The sequence below is a fragment of the Dermacentor albipictus genome, chromosome 7 (genome assembly GCF_038994185.2).
Source record: "Dermacentor albipictus isolate Rhodes 1998 colony chromosome 7, USDA_Dalb.pri_finalv2, whole genome shotgun sequence".
Classification (NCBI taxonomy): domain Eukaryota; kingdom Metazoa; phylum Arthropoda; class Arachnida; order Ixodida; family Ixodidae; genus Dermacentor; species Dermacentor albipictus.
Window position 1 is genome coordinate 116,157,544 of NC_091827.1, and position 27,865 is coordinate 116,185,408.

Here is a 27,865-nt window from a genome sequence, read left to right on the forward strand (position 1 = left end):
ATTGTCGCTCAGCACGGGATCTTCGTGCCTGCGAGGTTGGTGCTTGACGAATTCTGGTCAAGCGATAGGGCACACTTTGGGAACACGGTTCTTCTTCACTGTGCCCGTGCCTTCGTAGCCATGTGCCTTGAGATGCCTGAGTAGCTGCATGCTTGTGAATAAATTATCAAAATAGAAAAAGAAAGGGAAGTCGTGCGCCTCCGCTGCGAGTTCTTCCACCATTTAAAGAAGTGGTGCCGCTGCTTTTCCGAAGTCCTTTTCATATTTTTTCAGATGTTCCGGGATCCCTTGCTTGCCTTGATACACTTTGAAGTTTACAAGGTATCTGTTCTTGGCATTTAGGCACCATACTTTATACCTGAAGCAGATAGGCTTTCCGTGCATAAACTGTTTACAGCCATCACGACCATAATACTCGATCATACTTTCCTCATAGCTCAGGTGACGCACAGGTTGAAAATGCTCCAGAAACCTTGCATTCAATAGTGCCATCAATGGACGCAACTTTGCCAACTTGTCACTAACTGCTAGGCTTGCATTTGGCACAGTGCAGGAATCGCATTCTCTGAACGAAGTGATTTCTTCGCACAGCTTTGTAGGCCATCGTGTTTCGCATATCCGTGCCGCTATCCCAATAGCACATTTTCCCTGGCAAGCGGTTATAGCCGGACAAACGAGCACTCCAAGAAAACGTAATTCTTCTTTGGTAACCTCCGGATCGGACATATTCAAAAATAACTCGTATGTTCTTGTTTGTTCGACTTGCAGCTCCACGACGGCTTTGTCAAAAAGTTCGGACAACTCAACAGGTGAAAAGTCCCTGTAAGCAGCAAAGTTTGGGTCGGGAAATATGCCAAGGCTTATCTGGAGATCACCCTTCGTTCACTTAGAAACAGTGGATAATTTTGCAGGAATGGCCGCATCAACTACACAAGAAACCTCTGATGTACCATCACCTTCCTCGCCGAGGTCATCACCGTCCGAGTCGCATCCACCACCGTCCGTCAGAGAAAACAGTTTCAGCGCCGGCTCATAGCAGCCACCTGCTTAGATCGTCAATGAGCCCACCTGAGTCTTCATCGGCCGAGTCTTCATGCGAATAGGTGCTAGCCTCTGGCGGCTCGATATAAATCACTGACACGTCGACATATTCCTCCACGACTATCTTCACTATTTTTTCCACCATCAACCTATTCAGACAATAAAATAAGAAATAACCACTGCGAGAACGCGCCAGCAGCCGTGCAAGAGATGAGAATGCAGTTAAAAAAATAAAAAGTTAGGTAGCGCAAAGGCCCAGCGTGACCATATGACAACGCGCAAGATAACACGCTCGTTCATGGATAAATCAAACATTAATTTTTCACAAATGCTCATCGTAGGTCTCATATTCAAAGAACAATACGGAAGTAAGGATATCTGACTATTGCTTAAAGAAGTACTGAAAAAAAAACACGCTTACCCCTTAGAGCAATGCATGGCAACGCTGCTCCCAGAGTAACACTTATTCGGGCCTTTGCGAGGGGCTCCCACAAAATGACTGACAGCTGCTGCCACTTGGTATTCATAAAGGGAACTCTAATCTGTAAAACGGCACGTCAAAGGCGATTTTGGTGCCGTTTTGTTAATCGTAAATAATTGAAACTCACTGTGCAGACTACTGTGACCATATGGTCACGCTGGTCTTTAACCTGTATTGCATTCTCTGCTTTCTGTTAGTGCTAGGAACATTTCAATAGATGTACAGAATAGCTTTATATGGAGGCACTCCTCAACGACGAGCTTGAACACATCCGTGACCGATGCTTATAATGCACTGCATAATAGGGACTAAATAAGACGCTCTTTCACCTGAGCACAACATGTGCTTAAGTTTGCCAAGAGCTCCTTATTACAGTTCATGCAAATACGCGTACATTCTTCCTTCCCTACACCGATATCGAATTAACAGAGCAATTGATTGCGCTTCGTAGGCACAAATGTGTAGAGTTCTATTAGCTATGATGTCACTAGCGGAGTTCCTCAAGAATCTATTCTTGGCCCTCTTCTCTTTCTGCTCATCGTAAGTGACGTTTTGTCAGCAATTACGCACCCTTCATTCCTTCTATACGCTGAGGACTCAAAACTCAAACTAGTGCAGAAAACATAGACTACACTTAAAGACTTCCGAAACAATTCTATTGCGTTATACACTATAAACACACCGCGTGTCATTTATATACACCTTTCGGGATGCTCAATTTGCCAGGGTCAATGAAGTGAAAGATCTTGGTTTCGTTAAATGTGCGAAACAACGTGCCCTTTGCGTTCTTCATATTGTCTGTCGCATATCCAAACTTCAACTGCCATGTTTCTGAAATTGTGCTGCACTGCATGCCTTCTGCTACGAGGACATGTCTCTGTAGTTTGGAGTGGAACAATAAAATCTATTTCCGACTTCATGTAAAGCGTTGGAATAAAATACCATCTGGTTTTAAGAACAGCCTTTGCCGTTCTGGCAACCATGGCCCTGCCCTCTAAATTATACCTCAACTCTTACCTCTAAAATAGGGATCATTTATTTCCGACTTGTTCTTACTCCATCCTCTTAATCCTTTGCAATGAGCCGTACAGGATAATTATACCATGCTAAGTTGCACGTTTTCTCCCTGGCTTTGTTTATTGCACGATTGCCCATGGCTCGACCTCACGAAACATGAATTAGTTATTATCCCTATATTGACGCATTTCCCAGTTATATTTGCGTGTTTTTTATAAATGAAATGATCTACCTTGCATGACTGACTTCATTGTACGGCCACCTCTTCAGTAACATTTTCCCTATTTGTTTGTTTCTCACATCGTCTCGTCCACCACATTTGTCTTTTTTTATAGTTAGGCACCTGTAATAATTTTAAGCGCACCGTTGCGAAGGCTACGTAGCCGTTCGTAGGACGTATAATAAACATTTGATTGATTGAATATTTGATTGAATGATATAGTGAAAAGTATTATTGTTATTAATATTTTTATTACTTTTATCTCCATGCACTGACATTAGTGCTCCAGGCAGTTTGGCCGTGCTTGGTCCAGAAGACCTGGGCTGCAGACGGACTAACGCTCACTTAGCTTTCTTACTCAAGATTTTAAATCACTCATTGATTGCAAAAAAATCGGATAATGTGAATATAACAATTCCATGAAAAATCACGAGGGCGTCTAGACATCTTCATGTAACTACATTTGGCGCCTCAGAGAATTCATTGGCTGAAGTTGCAGGCCTGCAACGAACTCTCACGCAAGATTGACATGCTCCGTGGACATTTCCACGATTTCATCATATCCAGCTTTCCTGGACACGTACGGACTAGCGCAGCAAGCCACCCCGGCACGACGCCAGCGCGTTTTCAATGGAACGATCGGGTTTTTCACGAAAAATAAAAGCTGCAGGTTGGTTATTAAAAAAGGCAGGTGACAGACGTGGCAGACGACCCAAATGCAGTGATCACGCTATGGCACGTAAGAATTTTATTCCCACAGCAGTAAAAGACTTAGCAATGGAAGCCTATGGAAACGACGGAACCTTGTACTCAATTTTCAAGGCAAGAACGGTGCCTGTGATAAAACTGCGGCGTCTATCGTAATACCCAGCGCAGCGTGTGTAGTCCGGAGATTGTTGCCTATCTCGACTCTCCACACATGGCGTAACATTGTTCCCAAAAGCGTTTTTCTAACAATGTCCTGAAAATTCACGTGGTATCTATAAAAACATGAGCGTACCGCTAGGCGTAGCCTCTGAAGCCGTGGCCGAGTGGCAGAATCGGGCGTGCCTTTAACCTCGCATCGCAGTGGCCGTGGTTCGATTCCCACTTCGCACATATTTTTGAAGCCGCATGGGACCTAGTTTTGTAGTCTCTCACTAGATGGCAGAAACACAAAACCCAAGGTTTGCTCTCGGTTCTGCTTTTCCAGTGGTGCTCTTGCAATGTTATGTTTTCTAGTTTTTTTTTCCTAAAACATAGCAGTGTTGTGTTCATTTGTTAAGTCATCGCTTTTATGAAGATTTTATTCATTGGACATCACAACTAGAAGCTTGCGCATAGCTTTGTGTTCTGCAAAAAAAAAAAAAAAAAAACTTTTGTGCTTTGTAGTGTGGACCCTTGGAGAATAAAATGGCTATTCTTTTGCGTTCTTCTGGGAGGCCCGCTTTCTTGGACTTTCGGCTGTCTCTAATTGCACACATTCCGAACGAATGAGGTCTGCATGGGTCACAATGCCACCCGGTGGCCAGTGCCATTCCTGTGCAACATTCGTGTGGAACAAAGGGTCTGCTAGGCTGAGTCGCTGCCCGAACGTTAATTACTTCTAAAGATTCATCCAAATAAGAAATGCACCAACTAGGAGATGTGCAGCGTCTGGAATATTAGCTACTGTTAATGTGTTCCCTACAGCCAAGTGGTACGAATCCTAAGGTTTGGCCGCAATAAAACCATTTGAATAAATGTCCCGTGCTGTGTCTGTTCTGGTCGCTCTACAGAGAAGCTAGCTTGGCTAGCCGTCAGTATGTAGGTTCAACATATGGCGTCGCTCTTTCGGTGCATTTGCATTTAATGCGCAGCATTCATTGGCGTGTACCCCAACAATTTGGCAGCAAAATCGCGCAAAATTGTGCCTGTAACGCCAAAAAATTTGACGAATTTTCCATATAAATACATAGGTCTTCATAAAAAGGGTTGGGGTGGCCAACTTGAAATTGGAAGTGGCATCAGCATATATTTGGGCGTGGTACAGCGATGGGTCAAGTTGAATTTGGTAGTGATATGGGAGTGGCCCAAGCTACATTTGGGGTGAAATGGTAGTGAGCCAAGCTGAATTTGAGGCTCACATGGGGGTGGCCCAACCTAAATTTGAGGCGATATAGGGGTGGGCCAGCCTGGATTTGGGAATGATGTGGGGGTGCGTTAACCTGGATTTGGGGATATGGGGGCGGGCCAACCTAAATTTGGGGGGACATGGGGACGTCTAACCTAACCATGGGGGAGATGTGCGGCTGGGCCAAGCTGCATTGGGGGCTGATATATGTGTGGACTAACCCTAATTAGTGGGTGATTTGCAGTGGGCCATTCTAACCTTCAGGTGATCGAGGGCTGGGCCAGCGTTAGTTTGGGGCTGATTTGGGGGTCATCATCATCATCGTCATCAGCCTGGTTACGCCCACTTAAGGGCAAAGGCCTCTCCCATACTTCTCCAACAACTCCGGTCATGTACTAATTGTGGCCATGCCGTCCCTGCAAACTTCTTAATCTCATCCGCCTACCTAACTTTCTGCCGCCCCCTGCTACGCTTCCCTTCCCTTGGGATCCAGTCCGTAACCCTTAATGACCATCGGTTATCTTCCCTCCTCAATACATGTCCTGCCCATGCCAATTTCTTTTTCTTGATTTCAACTAAGATGTCATTAAATCGCGTTTGCTCCCTCACCCAATCTGCTCTTATCCCTTAACGTTACGCCTATCATTCTTCTTTCCATAGCTCGTTGCGTCGTCCTCAATTTGAGTAGAACCCTTTTCGCAAGCCTCCACGTTTCTGCCCCGTAGGTGAGTACTAGTAAGACGCAGCTATTATATACTTTTCTCTTGAGCGATAATGGCAACCTGCTGTTCATGATCGGAGAAAGGCTGCCAAACGCACCCCAGCCCATTCTTATTCTGATGATTATTTCCGTCTCATGATCCGGATCCGCCGTCACTTCTGCCCTAAATAGACGTATTCCCTTGCGACTTCCAGTGCCTCGCTGCCTATTGTAAATTGCTGTTCTATCCCGAGACTGTTACACATTACTTTAGTTTTCTGCAGATTAATTTTTAGACCCACTCTTCTGCTTTGCCTCTCCAGGTCAGTGAGCATGTATTGCAATTGGTCCCGTGAGTTACTAAGCAAGGCAATATCATCAGCGTATCGCAAGTTACTAAGGTATTCTCCATTGCATTTTATCCCCAATTCTTCGCAATCCAGGTCTCTGAATACCTCCTGTAAACACGCTGTGAATATCATTGGAGAGATCGTATCTCCCTGCCTGACGCCTTTCTTTATTTGGATTCTGTTGCTTGCTTTATGGAAGACTACGGTGGCTGTGGAGCCGCTATAGATATCTTTCAGTATATTTACATACGGCTCGTCTACACCCCCATTCCGTAATGCGTCCATGACTGCTGAGGTTTCGACAGAATCAAACGCTTTCTCGTAATCAATGAAAGCTATATATAAGGGTTGGTTATATTTCGCACATTTCTCTATCACCTGATTGATAGTGTGAATATGATCTATTGTTGAGTAGCCTTTACGGAATCCTGCCTGCTCCTTTGCTTGACAGAAGTCTAAGGTGTTCCTGATTCTATTTGCGATTACCTTAGTAAATAGTTTGTAGGCAACGGACAGTAAGCTGATCGGTTTATAATTTTTCAAGTCTTTGGCGTCCCCTTTCTTATGGATTAGGATTATGTTAGTGTTCTTCCATGATTCCGGTACGCTCGAGGTCATGAGGCATTGCGTATACAGGGTGGCCAGTTTCTCTAAAACAATCCGTCCACCATCCTTCAACAAATCTGCTGTTACCTGATGCTCCCCAGCTGCCTTCCCCCTTTGCATATCTCCCAAGGCTTTCTTTACTTCTTCCGGCGTTACCATTGGCATTTCGAATTCCTCTAGACTATTTTCTCTTCCATTATCGTCGTGGGTGCCACTGGTACTCTATAAATCTCTATAGAACTCATCAGCCACTTAAACTATCTCATCCATATTAGTAATGATATTGCCGGCTTTGTCTCTTAACGCATACATCTGATTCTTGCCAATTCCTAGTTTCTTCTTCACTGTTTCTAGGCTTCCTCCCCTAGGAGTTGGGGGTGGGCCAACCTAAATTTGAGGTGATATAGGGTAGGGCAAGCCTATGTTTGGGGGAATATGGGGGGGTGGGCCAGCCTGGATTTGGGGATGATATGGGGTGCATTAACCGGGATTAGGGGTTATGGGGGTGGGCCAACCTAAATTTGTGGGGAAATGGGGACGGCTAACCTAATCATGGGGGTGATGTGCGACTCGGCCAAGCTGAATTGGGGGGGTGATATATCTGTGGACTAACCCTGATTGATGGGGGGATTCGCGGTGGGCCATCCTAAACTTCAGGTGATCGAGGGGTGCGCCAGCGTTAATTTGGGGTGGATTTGGGGGTGGGCCAACCTAGATTTGCAGGTGGTATTGGAGTGGGCCAATCTAAATTTGGTGGTTTGTGGAGGCGGGCCAATCTGTATTTGGGGGTAATGTGGGGTTGGTACTACCTAAATGTGGGGGCAATGTCGTTGTCGGCCAATCTGAATTTCGCGGCGATATGGGGTTGGGCCTGCCTAAATTGTTTGGTGCGTGGACTCGAAATTTGGGAGCGATTTATTCAAATTCGTGGGTGCCAACTTGAAAACTAGTGGTGGCCCAATTGAAATTTGGGATTGAGCCAACTTGAAGTTTAAGGCTGGGCGAAATGAAAATTGGGCGTGGCCAACTTCAAACTTGGGCGTGGGCTAATTTAAATTTGAGGGTGTGGCTGCTTGAAATTTAGGGGTAGGCCTACCTAATATATGGGGGTGGGCTAATTGAAATTTGGCGGCATGTTTACGAATACTGAAAAAATTTTTCGCCAAAAAACAACACACACAACAAAGAAGACGACACCCCTGGCGCCCGGGGTGACGTCGTGTTTCTTGTGTGTGTGTAGTTTTTTGACGCGAAATCTTTTCAGTATGCAAGATCACCAACTAGCCCAGCAGTTAACTCTTCTCATGTTTACGAATAGTTAGACAAGACTAGTGGTGTTCCTGAATCCTTTTCATCATCGGAAAGTACGGACATTAAGAATTGTTAGCCAATACTCCCAAGGTGAGTTACCACTCGACCCTTCCCAGCACAATGGGCTAATAGTGTCACAGGGGTGCCCTGATCGTCAGGAGTGCGACGTTCAATGTGGAGATCCACAAGAAGTTATCGCAGATCGAGCTGACCATTTTCACACCAATGTCATCGCTAACACTACTCGCTCGTGGTAGACGCAACACAAGCTTACAGCGATCATAATTCAACTTTCAATCGCACGCTAGTCGACACGCTAGTCGACCTGCATAGGGACCTTACTGGATGTTTTACTGTTTTGTTTCATCGTTTTTCACGAAGGTCTTCTCCCGCAAAGAGAATACATTTTTTAGATTGACGAGACAAGCAAGAACATAACTCATACGAAGCAAATGTATAAATGGTTGTAGTGATTTTTTTATAAAAATAAGTAAGTAAATAAGATTTCAGATGGTATTTTTTCGACCGGGCATGACAACAATTTCTTCCCGCCTGTCACAGTGCTTTAACCGAAAAAATAACCATTTTTTCAAACGTGTTTCCCCAATACTACATGGGCTAAACGTACAAAAGTGCGGTGCATGGGGACAGCTTCAAAGCCAGTCTATTTTGTGTACCGTTGTTGATATTGTAGTAATGTGGAGTTTTCCTCTTCATAAAAGCACAGAAAGGAAAATATTACAGTTGGTAGCTGAAACCAGCGATTTTTTTTTAATTTAAGAGTTGGTCTTTTTGGTTGGTAGATCGCTGTCCGATCACTTCAATGAAATTTGTTTGTGTGCAACTGCAGGAAAAACGTCGATACCACCGTTTATTGCCAGGACCTTTATGCCGTACACACACACAAGAAGGACACCAGATAATTGGCACATGCACTTCTATAAACTGATGTTGTTTTGCTAATTTCGGTGTAGTGAGGTGTCTGCGAACAGAGCATTTTCTTAGTATCAGTCCAGTGTTAGCAGTGAAAAGCTGTTCGGTCGACCATACCCATGAGGCGCATACTAGCCATTGTAACGCTTTACTGTAGGACAAGTGAAGTGCTAAAATCTTGGTGTGCCTTGCCCTTTCCGCAGCTCGTCCATCCATTATGTACGGCGACGATCAACTTTGTGTCCGTTAGGCATCCTCATGTTTAGCTTCACCACCGCGAGAGCGGACAGCGAAAGGAAGCTTTCTTGACAATCAGCGTCAGCGGGATTCCACCACTCGTAACTGCTGCAATATGCCTTCAGTGGCATGGCATGCTAACTACATCCTTAGTTTCACAATGGCTAGAGTGCGCAGAAAAGTAGAGCTTTGGTCGCTATCACTTCTACGAACCCATGTCAAAGCAGATATAAGTACGAGCAGGGGCTGGGCAAGCTAACTTCGGCGCTACCACCTGCCGCTGCCACCTTAGATTTTCGATGCATACCTGCTTCTTGTTTTCATCGCAGACGCATGCAGGACAAACGCGGGTTAAGAAGAAAATGTCAGTGCCCTTCCCCTCTGTGAAGAAGGATGACCAGCAAAGCTGTGTATGTGGGCCTCTTAATGGCGAACTCCACCTCCACTGCGCGTCGGCCCACCATTGCGCTCTCTTCGGGAACGGCCCATGTATGGGGAGTGCTCAACGCCTGCTTCACCGCCGCCGCGGGTGGGATTGATTTTGCACAATCTTCGGGATCAGCCCACGTATGGCCAGTGCTTAACGCCTGCTTCACCGCCGCGGGTCGTGTCGAGTTGGGTCGCTATTTTACCATCTTCCGGATTGGCCCACGTATGGGGAGGGCTTAACGCCTGCTTCACCGCCGCAATGGGGCGGGTCGGTATTTCACTATCTTCCGGATCGGCCCATGTATGGGGAACGCTTAACGCCAGCTTCACCGCCGCCGTGGGTCGCGTCGTGTCGGTTTTGCACTGTCTTATGGATCGATCCACGTATGAGAAGTGCTTGACGCCTGCTTCACCGCCGCCGCGGATCAGTCCGGCATTGTACTCTCTTCGGGATCTTGTTCTGCACGCGTACATGATAGTGGAGAAAGTAGCCCTTAAGAGGAAGCTTTGGCGTGGGTGATCTTATCTAAATATATGTAAAAGGAGAATTCGTTTTTCTCGGCAACCACTGCACCATATTTGACAAAGTTTGTTACACTTTAAAGAAAAACGTAAAATATAGTGTCTGTTGGTTTCGAATTTTTATTTAGGTCATAATTTCTTTATTGAATATGGGCAAAAATCGCAAATTTTCGGAAAATGATACCATCAAGTTTACAAATCTGTCTTTCGGCAATGAAAAATGATATCACAATTCTGTGCATTGCATCTTACAGCACATCTAAAGCGGAGAAAACTTTTCTATTTCACATAAACCTCAAAAGAAAATTGGTAATATGGAAATACAGCCTTTGCAGAACCCTTGTACACAACGTAACGAGTTCACGTTAGATATAAATCGACATATCGAATTTGTCCGCTTTGAACGGTCTAATGGATGCCGTTTACAGAAGTGTGATATCTATTCTTGATGCGGATCTATTAATTTGTAAACTTCGCGCTTCTATCTTTTTCGCACTTTCAAACCTCTAAAATTCTTCTAACAACATTCAGGCCTCAAATGGAAAGTGCGCTTCCAAAAGTCACTACAATTTAGCTTTCTCTCGAGAATCCAGCAAATTTCAGTAAAATCGGTCCAGGGGTTATATGAGAAAAGCGTTTGGGTGTTTTACATCTATTTGAATAGTCCGCGCTGGAGTTGGGCCCGAGGTAGAAGTTCCCCTTTACGGCTTCGCTCTTTATAAAAAGGAAATGAAGAAAATAAATGCCTCAGCCGTCAATACTGCCGCCCCAGATTTTGTCACGATGGCAGCGTCACCATCGGCACAGCCCCGTGAGCACCTATCAAGTTGTTCCCTTTTGTTATATTCCTTTCCTCGGTGGCAGCGCATTGCCTTGATGCCAGTGATGTGCTATATCTGTACGATCATTGCGTCATGCATCGCTTCTGCAACCAAGCAAGCTTTCGATGGCACACGTTCGCTGCCATATTGAAATCAAAACTTTAAAATTCTTGCCTTCGAGAAAGCAGCATGAACAAAAATAGAACGCGACTATGCGGTCATGGGGAACGTGTTCACGGGGCCATACTATTGATGACAGCATCACAAAAGGCTAGATGTGGTCAGGTTGACTTTACAGGTTTAGACGGAATGACTGACGGGCTAGTTGCTTCATTGTCACATAAACAACAGCGCTTAAAGTTAGCGCAGTTTGTGTGTGGTTCCTCCTTTGTGTCCCTTCGTGAAGTGCTGTTCTTTCTGCGACTTTACAGATGTTCTTTTTCTGCGCCAGTTACGTCTTCCAAGAGAGTTTACTTGGAAAATTTTTGTTCGCATGGCTCTTACAGAAGCATGTTCAGTCGAAATTTTTTCGCTTGGCTGCATAATCTCAACGACAGGCTCCAAACTGCGCATTTATTTAGCCACGTAAGAACCATTACTGAAAATTTGATTAACATAGTTTTGTTAATTAACGCAAACAACTTCTCGACTTACTCCGCATCTAGAGGTTACCAATTTGAACACTCGAATGATAAAATGATCTTAGCATTGTTTGTATCATTTCAATAGTTTTGTTTCGTGCAGTTAAAAGCAGCCGGCATATTGATGGTGCTGTAGGCTTCTTATAAAGTAAGTGTGAAAGCTTGGCCGGGTTTTCTTGGCACAAATCAACTTCATGAGCTTAATCACATGTGCACTTCTGCCTCTACAACCGATTCTGCTACATTATACAAGAAACATATCAGTGGTACGGTACATCACACAAGGTGGGCGAGAACATGGTGCGTGCTCCCGATTATATTTCTCAGCGTTCATGGCATCAGGCTAGGCTTCCTGGCATCCTAATGAATAAAAACAGCTGCCTGAGGGAAAGCATTGGGTACATTTTCAGTACTTTGTAACCTATGGATCAGCGTGGACATTTACATTAAAACGAAAAGTACTGAAATATCAAGGTGACGGTTTTGCTGCATGTATTTTGGCTGTCTAATGTTAAGATTTAAAGAGAAAATGCGGTGTCTCTGTGTTCTGTGACAATTAATGCTGACATGAAATATGAGCTCCGACACAGTACCCGTGGTGGAACTGGCCTCTGGACTAGAGGGCTACATTGAACCACGAAATACTGGTTTCATAAATACCAGTAATTGGAAAGTGTTTACCTCTTGAGTTATCTGTATGTCGGCGCCGCTGTGCAGTCTTGGGGCCCTTTAACCACGAGCATTATGTTTCAGCTAAAATTGAAAGGAACAGTATTCTTTCTTTTTTTTCGGGGGGGGGGGGGGCTTTCTTTAGCGTCTTACCACTGTTCCAAAGTTATCCGTTCTCAAGATGCGCCTGCATGTGTTTCAAGTATCCAGTATGTTGTCACGGATTCAATAGCGAAATAGCGTTATCTTATCAGATTGCGCGCGTTAAGTGGATACTGGCTCATATTCTCCATCACATTTGACGATCCGAGATTGCACTGCAATGTACGAGCATTTTAATCTGACGAACCGACGCGTTGATCCGTAGATCGAAATCAGAGGAAGCACTTTGCGTGCAGCCATCGTTATGTTTGAGTGTTATTTTCTTTTCCAGCGCAAGCTCATCTTATAATTAGTAACATTCGTGACTAACTCTTTTAGACGTGTTTTGTTCTTGATATTACTACAACATGAGAGTATAGACGTGCTCCATCTTCGTTGAGAGAATGCTGGGAAACGGACTAGGCCTTTGCTTGCGTGTGCGTTTACACATTTACCGCACCAATTTATTTTTCATAACTTACTTTTTAACTTCGGGGCCTGGTAAATAAAGCACATCAACATTTTATTAACAGGAAGCCTTAATAACACAGAAAATTTGCATGCTTATTAGTCGGCTTTCACCTCATGGTAAGGAATTTCAATGAAGATGAAACGTTTGACAACGTTTGACAACATTTCAATGAAATGAAACTTTTGACAACGTTTCATTTGAGTGCCCCTTTGCAAGGTGATACAGACTTGCAGGTGGTTCGTATCGGGGGCCCTTGACAACCGTCAAACAAATAGTTATTCGGAATGCTTCATTTAAGGAAGGCGTCTTACCATCCTGCCTTTCATTACCGTTCGCAAACGCGCTTAAGAGGAAGCTTTAGCTCGGGCGCTCCTATCTAAATACATGTAAAAGAAGAATTCGTTTTTCTCGGCAACCACTGAACCAAATTTGACGAAGTTTGTTGCATTTAAAAGCAGAACTTAAAGTCTAGTGACTCTTTTTTTCAAACTTCCGATTTAGGTAGTGCATTTTTTAATAAAAATTGGCAAATCGGGAAATTTTCAGAGAACGATACTATCAAGTTTACAACTCTGTAACTCAACAAAAAAATGCTAATACAATTCTGTGAATTGCATTTCATAGCACATCTAAAGCGGACAAAATTGATACGTTACACATGAATCTGAAAAAAATTTTATATTATAGAAATACAGGTTTTGCAGCACCCTTATAAACAATGTAACAGATTCACGTAAAATGTAAAATGACATAGCGAATTGGTCCGTTACGAATTATCTAATGGTTGCCTTTTACAGAACCACGACATCTGTTCTTGATGCAGAGTTACGAATTTGTAAAGTTCGTGCTTCTATTTCTTTCAAACTGTCGAATATACGAATTTTTTTTAAACAAAAGTGAAACCGTAAATCGAAATTCCGCTTCCAGCACTCACTAAAACATAACTTTCTCTGTGAAATGCAGCAAATTTCATTAAAATCGGTCCAGGGGTGATTTCAGAAAAACGTTTTTGCGTTTTACATGCATTTGAATTGGCCACGTCGGAGTTAGGCCCGAGCTAAAGCTTCCTCTTCAGACGAAAGTGCTGCATGAACAGCGTCGTTAGCCCAAATGAACGAGCGACCGTAACTCATCTCACCTATATCGTTGTCATTTAGATTTAGATAAGAAATATATGTTTTAAATCGACGCCTCACGAATCCGAAAAGAGCTGCCCACGACCAGCCCCAGCTAGGATTATTTAATTTCGTAGTTTGCCCCAGCGACTAATAGTAGCTCACGAAGCAGAATGCTAAGTCTGGAAGTGGCAGAGAACGTGTTATATACTGTCTCGTCACCCACCGAAAATTGCATGCCACGCTGTTGGCCATTCCTAGAAAATTGTATATTGACGCCCAGACATTTGCAACACAGCAACATTGCTTTGCGATGGGAGAGTCCAGGTGAGAGGCAGGGTGGTTATGGAGATGAAGACTCGCTATTTTCTGCAGCAACTTAAGTATGAATGAATGAATGAATGAATGAATGAATGAATGAATGAATGAATGAATGAATGAACGAACGAATGAATGAATGAATGAACGAACGAATGCCTTCATTTATGAGAAAAAGGAGGAGCAAGCATCAGTTGAAGCACGCCTCAGCACATTAGAGAAGAAGCGGGGGACATAGAGAGGAAAATCTGGAGTCCGGGTGACAGGTCAAACCGCAATTTAGGGTAGAGAGAATATAAGCGATAGTTGGTGAAACCGGTTGAAGTCCAATATATATGTGTTATGTGGCGAGTAAGTGGTTCGAGTCACCGCCCGTTATCCGTCCTCTACGGTAGTATAAGCACCCGTCGTTCTTGGTAATAAATGTTTACTGAAAACCAATGTTGCCAATTACTTATTCCTAAGCCATACTTCGCCGCGTATTCCTTAGTTGCACGTTCTGTGGATTACAACTGCGCTGTCGCGACAAGTTACGACCATACAGTGACGCTTGCGGATGCGGTTGCCATACTCGTGACTCTTATTATTGCGGGAACGCTATAAACATGCGTTTACTGCACGAGATAGAGAAGAGAAATTTTAGAACAGCGTTTCTCACCTTACAAACGCTCAACGCAGGCACCCTTGCAGCATGTTACGGTGCGCGTCCCTTCAAGACAGACGAAAACGTAAGCACAAGAATGTGTTAGAGGACAGGGTGCCACGTTGGGCATCGTGCCAAACATATCCAAGCCAAGAATATGTTAACAATCATGCTGTTGTTTCTATGCAAAGAGGTTATATATTTAAACTTCTGGAATGACAGTCTAATCCACCGCCTACGGGAGCGCATGAAGCCACCGGCGGCCATATTGTCAAAGGGAAAAGAGCGCGGGTAGACTACGTGGCCGTGGTATACGCGTGGCGCTCCCTGTGCTTGCGGTTCTGCGTTGAAAAATAAAATTAAACGCCTTTGAGAAGTACATCAGTCCCCCGTTGCGTGTCGCTTGACGTTGAGTGTGGTTGACATGCTGTCGTAGATCGGCCGCGTGTCAATTAGCGTGACACTGATACTTCATTAAGGTCGCTGCGTGTTGTGTCTAGCAAGAGTGAGTAGTGTAAGAGATTACACTGGAGAGAAGTGGTGAGTGAAGTCCGTGAAAAGTACTTGAGGATAGCCATATTGAACGTCAACGCCGTGTTGAAGAAAGCCTGCGACTTCGGTCGCTCAGGTCGCCAGAAAGGCTTGAGTGGTAGCATACCGGTGGACATATTTGGTAACCACAGCAATAGACACACACTTTGCGGAGGTAAACGGAGGAAAGGAACCTAATGAATTGCCAGCCTTTACGAGCTCTGGCATAGTTTGAATAATGAATGCGGTGAACTATGACGCACAATATAGTATATACCAATCCAAATGAATCAGCCTGGTCACACTTGTGCGACACGCCATGGTGGCCTGCCACCAGGACATCATGAATTACCAGGGATGACAGTTTTCCTTGGGTGCTTGAGAATAAAAACGAGTACATTAGAGACGTCCGAGGGACGTTTCAACGGTACAAGAGCGCATCGCCACTCCCCCTCCCCAAACGAAAAACAAACAAACGCGAAAATAAGCTTGCGAATACGGGCATCATAAGATCGACCACTACGGCGCTTGCTGATCTTGTTCAGGATGACAACAGCGTTTCATTCAGCGTTTATTTCTGAGGAAATTAGTTGAAGTTAGGTCTATTTGCACAAAATAGTGGGCGTAATGGGGCAAACATTGACAGCATTTCATTAGAGGGTGCCTGACTACTCTGTGGAGATTACGTACAACAATGACAACAAACAACAAAGAAATATTCACTAACATCGATTCGCATATACGTGGGATCCTCAGAATTTTTTAGACTATGAATTTATATGTGAGAGTGACGCTCATTAATGCAATATTTGCATTCACAGTGAGCAAAAGCGGCTGTCGTGACCACGGTAGAATTGATTAAACTGCTTTAATCCCATGTACGTTATATCGTTGCCAACTTCCGTGGGATTGTAGTCGTCAAAATGGGGTACCAGCGACAGGAAAATCAGGAGGTTGTTGAATGGCAACACGCGGAAGCTTGCACAAGACCTCAGGGAAATAAAATGACTTTTTGAGCAGCGTTGTCAGGGGGCCATGCAATGGCCTCAATGTCTATTAAAAATCCTTCAAAATATGATCAGAGGCTGACAAAAATGAGGGCACTTTGGGAAAGGTGACACCGCTGGAAATCTTAGTAAAGCATTAGCCCAAATATAAAAGATGACCTGAATATAAGAAACCATAACGTTGACAGGATTCCAAAATTTTTGCACAAATAAATTGGCTGTTGAAGCAGGTTCAGCCGAAACGCGGTGGTGTGAAATAAGGCGAGAATGTCAGCAAGCGTTGAAGAGAGGTCAATTACGTAGACCCCAGCGCCCGGAAGCTGTCAGGCGACTGCACGTATAAGCGAGATGCCTGGTCATGAGTCGTTACAGTGTGATTCGTTTCTGAAATATTGGACGTGGACTCCATCACATTAAATACAGTGCATTCTACCGTGTCATCCTTCGACGGCTGGTATCGATTCTCGTGCAACGAGGATAGGAACGAATTGTTTCACGTGCCCCCCGGCTGTCGCCTTCCTCAAACTGCCAACATTCCTTCCCCTCCAAAGTCGCTTAGATTTTACTGGGTTGGGCTGCTAATCACGAGGTATTGGGACCGAATCCCAGCCACAGCATCCGTATTTAGATAGGTGTGAAATACGAAAACATCCGAGCACTTAGGGTTGGCCGCACGCTAAGGAACCCCAAGTGGCCTAAATTATTCCCGAATTCCTCACTAGGGCGTTCCTCATAATGAGATCGTGGTTTTGGCACATAAAAGCCCATTATGGTTATATATCACACGTTAAGGATGTCCTTGGCAGTCGTACAACTCTTGAAGACAAGTGTCGTCAGGAGTTGTGCGCGACGTCTTTGAGTATGTGGGTAGCCTTTATGGCGTCCGATACCTGATAGTTTACATAGCGGCTATATTATAAAGGTGGAACGGCAACATGGTAGAAAAGATGGAGAATATACACTCCCTGATTTATTACTGCACAATAATATGAAATAGTGGTCTTCTTCTACATACATGGATAACCGTCATATGAGATTACTTTGGAAATTAACTGCAAAAACTGTATATGTCATATCCAAGGGTGTACTTTACCTGTTGACCAGTAAATGTGACGTAATATTGAGAGCAGCTTCGGTTATAGCATGCTAACAGACGATGACACAGACTGAAGTGACGACCACGAGAATGGGCACGGGACACTAAAAAGGCGGTAAGGACAAGCGCAAACTTCTAACCGAAAGTTAGAGGCTTGCGCTTCTCCTTGTCGCCTTTTTAGTGTCTCATGTCCACTCTTGCGCTAGTCACTTCAGCACGGAATACCAACTAGCCCGGTCTCACAAACCTGCCTTCGAGGGCCAGATTTCCTTAAATATCTGTCAATTATATTTTTCTTTATGTCATGTGTTATATTTTTCTATAAGGCTTTGTTGTGCTGTTTTGTTGTGGTATGTTATATAAGGTATTTCTTTTAGGTGCACCACAATTTTTAAAATTTTCTGTGGCGGAAACCACAGTTCCAACCGTTGATCTAAATTACTCGATGGAGTGCCATTACTTCTACAACTGAAAATTTTATTGGAATAATTTACCTATTTACGTGAAAAAATATTCAATTAATAATTTTACGGCAGGTATATTAATCGATATGCATTGCCCTTCTAGTTGCGTAAAGAAAACAATGTTGTGTTATGCATTGAAGCCCAAAAATAGGTGACCAACAATACTTTCCTCGATCACCTGGGAAATAGATATATCGAAACTCGTGCTGTGGATAGAATTCGTCCTAAGTGGATACGTTTTGCGAACTCCCTAACTACAGTTTGTAGAACAATATACACGCCATGAAATATAAATACAAAAGTTTATTGATGTAGTTATGGTAATTATTTGAATCAGAGGTTTAATGTCTCGTATAATTATTGGCTGCGTCATCGAGTAACTTAGAACAAGAGCTAACATTGTGCTATCTGCCGCAGGCAACCTTATAAATTTTGGGTCTATTAAAAGAACAAATGGTACAGTGCAAAGGGAATTTCTATGAAACGAGCTGTTTTTGTTCCTGTTACAGTTCAAACTCGATTTAACGAAGTGATGACCATGTTCCAATTATTTTGCAAATCGGAAAGTTCGTAAAATTGAGAAAAATTTTTCAGTCCTTCGAAATCTGCAACGGACACCCCAAAACTACCGCGACATTGTATTTGCCACGAGCTCACGCCTGCGCGTTTGGAAAGTCTTCGAGGCCCGCCCAACCACCAGCACCGCTAGCGCCATGAAGTACGTACGAACGCTACCGACTGTTCGGTCTGTTCTTCGGTGCATGCAGGGACGCGGCGTGCGACCTCGTCAAAATAAAGCTAGTGCTGTCACTAGGGCGCCTGGATGTTTTAACACAATACCGCTCAAGCGCGCGCTCGAAGAAAAACCTGTCTGTGTCAAATTAGAAAGAGAGTTCCGCTTCTTTACTCACTTCTTTCAGGAAACACTTTGTAAAGTCGTGGTGCAAGTTAGTTTCGTTAATTCTGGTTGATGATTTGAGCCCTATGGGTACCTGGCGGGGAATGGAAATTTCTTTTCTATATCGGCAACATTGTAAAATCTGGCTTTCTTATATCGAGTTCGAACAGTATACAAACACCCCCCCCCCCCACCCACAGACACACGGTCTACTTATCTATCTATCTATCTATCTATCTATCTATCTATCTATCTATCTATCTATCTATCTATCTATCTATCTATCTATCTATCTATCTATCTATCTATCTATCTATCTATCTAGCTAGCTAGCTAGCTAGCTAGCTAGCTAGCTATCTAAATGCCTGTGTAACGCTGTACCACGGGCCCTGTGAGGTGAAACTGTTCCAATATGTTTTTATTCCAATCTCCTGACGTCAAATTTGCGTAACCGCTGACGCAAGCATCGGGCGGTTACCCGCAAGGTTGTCTAAACAGAGCAATCAAGCGCTCTCCTCGTTAATAGCAGGGCCGGTATTTTGTAGCGATGCCTTTTCCGATTCTATGCTTTTTCAGGCTTTTCGCGCTTGGCCAGTGGTCAGAGCGACGGTCTGCCCACATTATCAACGGGATCAGGCGGCCGTGTGTGGTGGATGATAAGAATAGCATAGAATAAGGCATAAGGCATCGCTACAAAATAGCGGCCCAGGTCACTTTTGTTTGCTTTGAAAGCGAATAACATTGCCTACACTGAGCGGCTTGTGTTATCCAATTGGCTGATAAGAGGTGAGGAGCATGCTCAACAGGAGCCATATTTGTTGGGGCCGAGCCAGTGCATTGAAAATCGTTAACCGAAAGAAGAGGGTAGTGCCGGAGTTTGCGATTGCTCCGTTTTCCTTTACTTAGCTTGCAGTGGCTGGTCGAACATCGCAGCGGCTTTCAGCGGAAGGCGCCACTCAAACGAATCGTCAATAAAGAAAAATTGGCCGGGCGAGGTCGTAAACGTGCCGAATGTGCTCGAAAACGTTACATGACCCCGGAAAAAGCTTTATTGTACGCAAATAAGCCCAGGCTCTCCGGCAGGTGCGAGTCGCCACTGCCTGAGTGATCAGCGGCAACCATCTTTTATTCCTTTCGGAACTGCGCAGCCTCAGACTATTCCGAGGAAAATTCAGTTTTGTTCGGCATAATATTGCGTATTTAACGTATGTGCATCACTTTGACGCTGTGAATTTTCGCGGTTATGTGACGCCGCGTGACAGGCACGTGAAGTGGGCGCAACTTTTGACCAATAGCCGAGGGCTAATGGCGAAAAGGCGTCGAATCAGAAATAAATATTTTTCTTTTGTTCAGTCCAATCATGCACAATCATAGTGTACACGTCATATGAGATGAGGAGCTATCGCGATTTCCGTGACCTTGCGTGACTTACAAGTGAAGGGGGGGGGGAGGGGGTGGCCCAAAATGTTTTTGACTAATCGCGGAGGGATGATTGCAGACTTCAAAAAGTTTGGAATAGCTTTACGCACGTACGTAGATTATAAGGTTGTTGCTGGGCTGTATTATATTTATTTATTTTATTTATATGGTCATACAGCTTAGACAAAAAAGAATCGAGGGTTGTACAATCGACAACCTCTCGTGGTAACTGATTCCAAACTCTGATAGCTTCCGGGAAGTATGAATACCTGAAGGTTTCATTGGGATACCTACACTCAGATAATTGTTTACTGTGTTTCGTTCTTGAAATTCTCGCGTTAGAGTGTACTAAAAACTTTTTTGTCGATTTCTACAGCATTGCTCTGGAGAATAAACAGGAAATTTAGTTGGAGATATCCAGCATGATCGCTAATTGTTGGGAGTCCGGCTAAGCGTAGCAGTTCAGTTGGGAAATCATGACGAGAGTTTTTTATTAGAAATGAATCTGGCTGCTTTTCTTTGTACGTTTTCTAACTTTGCTAAGGCACATTTAGTGTATGGGAACCAGCATTTGGCGCCGTATTCCATAATGGAGCGAATGAGTGCCGTGTACGCGAGTAGTTTGGTATTGGGTGAAACGTATCTGACGTCTGACGGAAAAAAGCGCTGAGAGTGATTTTGTTGACATGAATGACACGTGTTTGTTGCATTTTAGATCGGAAGAAATAATGATACCTAAATTCTTGTATTCTTCAACCCTTTGTAGTTCTCTTTGCTAAATTTGGTATGGACAGGTTAGTGGTGCTTTCTTTCTCGTTACTGTCATGCAGACAGTGTTTTCTGCATTTAGCATCATCTGCCATTGCTGACACCATTTTTCTATCTTTTTAAGTGAGTCATTCAAAACAACCTGACCATCCTTGGTCTGTATTGCTTTATAAATAATGCAGTCGTCTACGAGCATGCGTACGTACCATTGCGTCAATGCCATTTGCTATGTCGTTGATAAAAAGAAGGAGGAGAACGGGAGCTAAAACTGTGCGCTGAGGCACACCGGATAGGACTTCAACGTAGTCTGAGGATTGCACTTCAAAATGAACAAATTATTGACGTCGTGACAATATGCTTTTACCCATTTTTGTAATAATACCTTGTTCCAGAATTTCTTGCAGCTTATGGATTAGTTTTGGATGCGATACACGGTCAAAAGCTTTTGATAGGTCTAGAAAAGTTATGTCTACCTGTCCTCGCTTATCGATCCCTAATGCTAGGTTATGAATTGTCTCTATTAATTGAGTTGTTGTAGACAAACCACGTCTATATCCATGTTCGTTACAGTTAATTAGAGAATGACTTTCAACAAAAGTTACGATGTGTTTTATTATAATATGCTCAAACATTTTCCCCGCTGTACAAGCTAGTGAAATAGGATGGAAGTCTGAAGGATTTGTAGCACAACCTTATTTATATGTCGGAATAATTTTAGCTATTTTCCATACTTGAGGAACCTAAGATTTTGAAAAAATTCGCAATAAGTATTTGTAAACACATTCAGCATACCTTCTGAGAAAAGTATTTGGAATGATATCTGGGCCGCTGGATGTTTTTATATCAAGATTAAGTAATAAATAAAGAATTCGCGCTTCCGTTATAATTACGCCACACGGTACCTCACCTATGTTACTTGTCTGTGCGACCATGTCTGGGATAGTGTTAATGTCACTGTGAAAACTGATTGGAAAAATTGATTAAATTGGGTAGCCTTAGTTAAGGTTTCTGTTGGCAATAAGTTGCTCTTCTTCGGAACCCTAGATTTGAAATAGTACCAAAATTTATTAGGAATGAATGGATGAAACCACGCCGAAGACGCTGCAGTGCAATAGGGAGGGGTGTTATTGCGAAAGGGGATGAGTAAGGCTGCCTCCGTTTTATTAGCGAACGTCCTGGAGGCAGCTAAGTGGGGGCCGCATGACGCTTGTGGCTGTCGCAGAGCCGATCGCCGATGGGTGGTGCCGCCGGGTCCTGGAGGAACAACAGCAGTGCTCACCAGAGCTCGATGGCATGGTCCGGAGACGTGGTATCCGGGCGAGCCCAAGTCCGGAGAGAAGAAGGCCAGGGTTCCCGCTGTATGGTGGCCAGGGCACGAAGCCTTGGTGGGATGTAGAGGGGGCACTCCCAACACAGGTGGCTGAGATCAGCACGACATGTGCACATGGAACTGAACCCACGTACGGGTGGTGGTGTGCCACTCCTGTGGAAACGGTTCAACAAGTGAGGAGTAAGGAGGGTGCTTGTCTGAATTCTCCGAAACAAGACTGACTTTCGCCGGGTGAATACCTTCGATGGAAGCGAAGGTATAGAGAGTGGATTGCCCACTGCTGTGAGGTAGGCGGCGCGTCGTTGTTTCGTCGCATGCTTGTCTGCCATCGGGTCTGCTACCTCAGTTGTGGTAGCTAGGAGACGATAAGGAGTATCGGAGGCTCTGACTAGCGCGGAAGAGAGATGAGCGTGCGCCAGTCTATGAGCCTTCTCGTTTCCGGGGATACCGCAGTGCGCAGGGACCGAGTGAATAGTAACATCGCGACTGCATTCGCGGAGCAGGCGTGCCTGGTGCCGGATCTTCTGCAGTACGGGATCTGTGTAAATAACATTAGCACATGCCCGACGGGCAGCCTGGGAGTCTGTGTACACATGATGGTGAAGAGGGTCAGTTTGAGACGTAGTTGCGAGGGCCCACTCCAAATAATCTAGGACGGCCATTAGCTCAGCGCGTGTGCTGGACATTGCTTCTGCTCATATATGATGGCGGCGGGTCTGATTTTCATTTATCGGGTCGTACCACGCCATGGCATAACAGGTGTTACTAGCGTCGTTTGCAGGCAGTACAGCGACCGTATATACGATGCTTTCAGTGCAGGGGAGTGAACTCGTAGCTTTAGCATGCCTCTTGTCATATGCAAGGCACCGCATTTGCTGAGTAGGGTCCATATTGAGAGGAAGTGGCCTGCCATCGGTGACAGCCATGATTCCCCACGGCGGCGTGTTGTTCGGCCAAATGGGCATTGTGTGGACGTCATAGCCGAGGAGCATGAGTGTGTGTCGCATGGCATTCGTGTCACGAAACCTCGTCTCTTGTGTATAGATGCGCATGTCTACGAGCTCGGACAGGTTGTTGAGTTGGCTACAACTTTTGAGCGCTTGAGGCTTGTCTACCCTGGGAGTCCAGTTACAATGCGTTTAGCTTCGTTTAGTAACCGGTCGAGCGCGCGCATCTGTGTGCGGTTGACTGGATGCTACGGCAGCCCGTACATGATACGGGAGACAAGAAAAGCTTGAGCGAACTGCCGCATTTTACGTTCCCTTACTCCACAGGTGCGGGTAGAGATTCTGGGTAAAGCGTGCAGGATTTGTTTGCTGGTCTTCGTAACGCGTTAGAACCAAGTGTTCACTGTGCAGTTCTCGTCTAGGTGCATACCGAGTATTCGAATAGTAGATTTCCGTGTGATGTGTTGGTCACCAATGTACAGTTTAAAAGATTGCTTTTCTTCCTGCTTCCTAAAGGTAGACCTGCCACTATGAATGACGACAAACTGTTTTGTCTGGGGCAGTGTGTAAACCCGTTTCCATGGCATAGGTGTGAATAATGTCGAGAGCTCGTTGTAAGATGTCCTCCTGCTCCCCGTTGCACCCTTGATGCGTCCACACGGTGACGTCATCGGCGTACACCACGTGTTTCAGGCCCGGTACGTCAGCAAGGCGCTTTGGTAGCTGGTACATAGCTATATTAAACAGGGTCAATGAAATAACCGAGCCCTGGGGGACGCCTACGTAGTTAGTTCGTATGGCACTAGCGTAGTGACTAACTTCGACTTGGTAGCTTCACTCTTCAAGGAAACCCACTATGAAGTTGTACATCTTCCCTCTGATGCCAAGGGCACGTGTTTTGATCATGATGGTATTATGTGGGGTGGCATCAAATGCCTTGCCTATATCCACTGCGACAAAGGCTCGTGGGTGCACCGGATTAGAGTCGAGGACGTCTTGTTTGAGGCGGGCTTGCACACCCTGTGTTGATAGCCGACGGCGAAATTCATAGTGTGGGAGCCAATAGGTCGCGATCATCGAGGTATCACATCAAGCGCATGTTGACCATGCTCTCCATCACTTTACAGACACAACAGGTCAAAGAGATCGGACAGAGGTTGGATAAGGTATCTGGCGGTTTGCCAGGCTTCTGAATGGGCTTGACCACCGAAAACTTCCAAGTGGAGGGCAGTATCCCGGTAATCCAGACTCGTTTAAATTCTTCGAGAAGAGTGTGCTTGTGCTCAAGGGGCAAATTGCGTAGATGAGCCATGCCGACATCATCAACCCCTGGAGCACTACGAACGTTAGCACGCTGCAAGGCGTGCTCCAGCTCGACCATGGTGAAGGCGCTGTTAAGTGGTTCACTATCTTCAGAATGTGCGTCCTGGTATGTGGTGTCTGTGGGGCGAGATGTCTGCATTAAAGACACTTCTGCGTCCTGTTCGGCAAGTTCCTGAGCGCTGATGCCTTCGTGGAGGGCCACACGAGCCGCGCCGTTGTTGGTCTTGCGCTGGCCGAGAAGACAGCGCATGATGGCACAAACCTTGGACGTATGATTCTGTCCATTGATGGATTCGCAAATTCCTATCCAGTGGTCTGACGCGAGCATAGTCGTATATTCTACGATCAAACACTGCATTTTGCGCAACCGTGCTTTTTGGTGAGCAGCGCGACCAGACCGCCTGTACTGGGCGAGAATCCGGTGCCTTCTATTCAATAAGGTGAGCAGATGCCTATAAGCCTCTGGGTGGTCAGAGGGAACCCGTAAATGTTTGGTGACTCTTCGCTTCGCTGCGCATAGCTGTGATACCAGATGGGCAATGTTCTTGGCTGGAGACTGCTGCTGCAGTAACTCGCGGTATTTGTCCCAGTGTGTTATGTGGCTTAGCCGTGTAGTGGCGCCTGGCTTTATCTTCGGATTGGCATGGCCTGTGGGAAAGCGTATGAGGATCGGAAAGTGGTTGCTCCCCATGCAATCGTCCAGCACCTCCCATCGAAAAAGCTGCGGACGAGTACTCCAGGTAAGATCTGGTGATGTGTCTGCTTGGTGAACTGCCTGTCCCAGCCTCGTGTGTGCTTGAGGCATGTTGAGGAGTGTAAGCCCGTACTCCGAGGTATCTTGCATGATGCGCCGACCACGCGGGCTGCATTTTTTTGTATCCCCAGGCAATGTGCTGAGGGTTAAAATCGCCGCACAACAATATGGTGTCTTGCGGATAAATCTTCTTAAACTGGGAGATGAAGCTGAGATCAACGAGTGACCTAGTGGCCTTATTCCTTGTGTTCTCAGGAACCACGTTGACGCAAAAGATAAGCATTCTACGCTGTGATGAGACTTCTACCCGGCAATTGACATCGCTAAGAGTAGCGCTGCACCACGGTTGCGTGTCTAATTGCACGTGTGTAATTCCCCGTCGCACGTACAATGCTGTCTTCGTGGGTTCAGTGACTTTTACAGGTGGGGCGTAGTCGTCATAGCCGATTATGCTCAGCACAGGGCCATTGACTTCTTGAAAGGCAATGACCAAGGGACTGGTGTTGTCTCGCTTCCTGGAGAACCGGGTGATCATGTGAGCCCTCTTGTTACGAAGACAACGACAATTGCACTGCAGGACAGTTGCCCATGGTGATGATTTTGAAGAGCTAGACGTGGTGAGGCTGTGTTGTTTCAGCAGCAATGAAGCTTGCTGGTACCCAACGCTTACGCATTGCTGGTGCTCCTGTGGGTGTCGGAGAGGTTGTACCAAAATGGAGATTGCCGGAAAGCATAACATGCTCCATGATGGTGTGGACGCATGTTTCTATGGCCCTGTTAATAAACTGCTTGACGCTTTGACGGATGGACTTCTCTATTTGCGCCATACGATTCTCAAGACGCCACTCGAGATCGTGAAGTGTCGTTGGAGCGGGAAGATATTGATTATCGCTGGGAGGTGTAAGCACCGTTAACTGAGCTGGGTCCCTGCGCGTATGCTGCGCCACTCCATCTGAGGCAGGCTGTAGCGCAGAGGGCGAGAGTGTTGAGGTTGAGGGAAGCGCTGTACTATTACTGGAGCTGATTCTTAGGTGTGCGTTTGCTTGTCTAACTACAGCCGCGAAGGCGGCTTTTCCGCTAGCTTCTGACTGTGCAGCGGGGGGTAACGGTGGCCCGGTGTAGAAATTCTGGCGCGTTGCCTTTAGATCTCTAGAGGTCTAGATGAATTTAGTTCTGTTCCGCTCTCGGGACAGCGGTGCTGACGCCCCTCTGTCTGGCATTTCCTACGTGGCCTTTGGGCAGCCGGCTTGCGTTTTTGTTCAATTTTGTTGTTGACTTGTCGTCTTTTTGGACAGTTTGTGGCTGTGGCCAAGTGAGAACCACCACAGCTACGTCACTTCAGTGCTGCGTTCGGGCACTGTGTTCCCGTTTCGTGTTGCCACAGACCACATGTAGAGCCTCAATGCCAGTGTGTTGGGGCATTGCTCCTTATGGTGCCCGATCTTGTGACATATGTCACAAATGGCCACTCGTGCACGCTACGGAAAGACACGGATAGTAAAGGACCGAAGCCTGACCTTGTGGGGTAGGTTGTTACGTTCAAATGTGACCATGGCAGTACCTTTGTCCCCAGGTGGGCGTGTTTGCAGGATTTTTCACTTGCGGCAATCCAAGGAGTTCATTAGTTCCTCAGAAGTCATGTCCCAAGCATTTCTAATAATGCCTCTGATTAGATGGAGACCAATGGCTTCGTATATTTGAAAGGCCACACCCTGTCCATGGATTGGCAGGGACGCTACTGCGAGAAGTGCGTTGAGCACCTCGGGTGCGGCCGCGTCGACAGCTGATTGCTCTGGTTTAAGTAGTGAACCGAGAACTCCGGTATTTGGTCTTCCTTAGAGAAACCGACAGGAGCCGGAGTGTGGCGCGTTATGACTTTGTCTAACCGTATGAACTGCTCATCCATAATGCGGAACGGCTGCTTAGGTCGAAGGATGATGTTGGGTTCATGTGTACGCGGGCCACCTGAGCTCGGCGTCGCCGCGTCCGTCGTACGGTTCTGCTTTATCCGTCGAGAACGAACAAGTACCCAGTTGTCCTCTTCGTCCTGGCGACTAACTGGAGCAGGAGGCATGTGACGTGCGGCTCTCGCAAAAGAGTAATCCCTGGGTATACTCATGTACTTTCGTTCGGGCGTCAGCGTGAGTGAGCCTCGCAGACCTTTTTCTCCATTCGGTGCGGAGGAAATGACGCGAGCTTGGCAAAAAGTATTCGCAGACTTGCCTTCAATGCCATGCTGTTCCTCTAGGTCAATGAGTGGGGCGAAGGGGTTGGTGTCCGGCAGCAGCAGCACCCAAAAGGTGTAACAGCGGCGGCCGAATTTTTCGTTAAAGTCAGTGGCGCAAGCGAGGCAGCCTGGTTGTCTGGAATGTGTGGGTCCATGTCATCAGGCAGTGGTACATCGTTAGGGAGCACGGGCTGCTCCGGCGAGGCCATCAAAGCACGAAACTTGGACTTGGATTTTTAATGAAGTTATAAAGGTTTCATCTAAGTACTTTTGTTTAGCCGTTTTCACTGCTATCTTCAACGCGTGAGAAAGTTCGCTAATTGCTCTTGTAGACTTCAAGAA

General features: G+C 45.6%; 1 protein-coding gene and 1 pseudogene across 1 annotated transcript in view; both read right to left on the reverse strand.

Moving 5' to 3' along the window:
• Window positions 1-27,865, reverse strand: part of LOC139047899 (ATP-binding cassette sub-family C member 2-like) — a 179,515-nt gene that overhangs the window by 137,503 nt on the left and 14,147 nt on the right. The gene's annotated exons all lie outside the window — the stretch shown is intronic.
• On the reverse strand, window positions 22,128-22,934 carry LOC139047452 (uncharacterized; annotated as a pseudogene).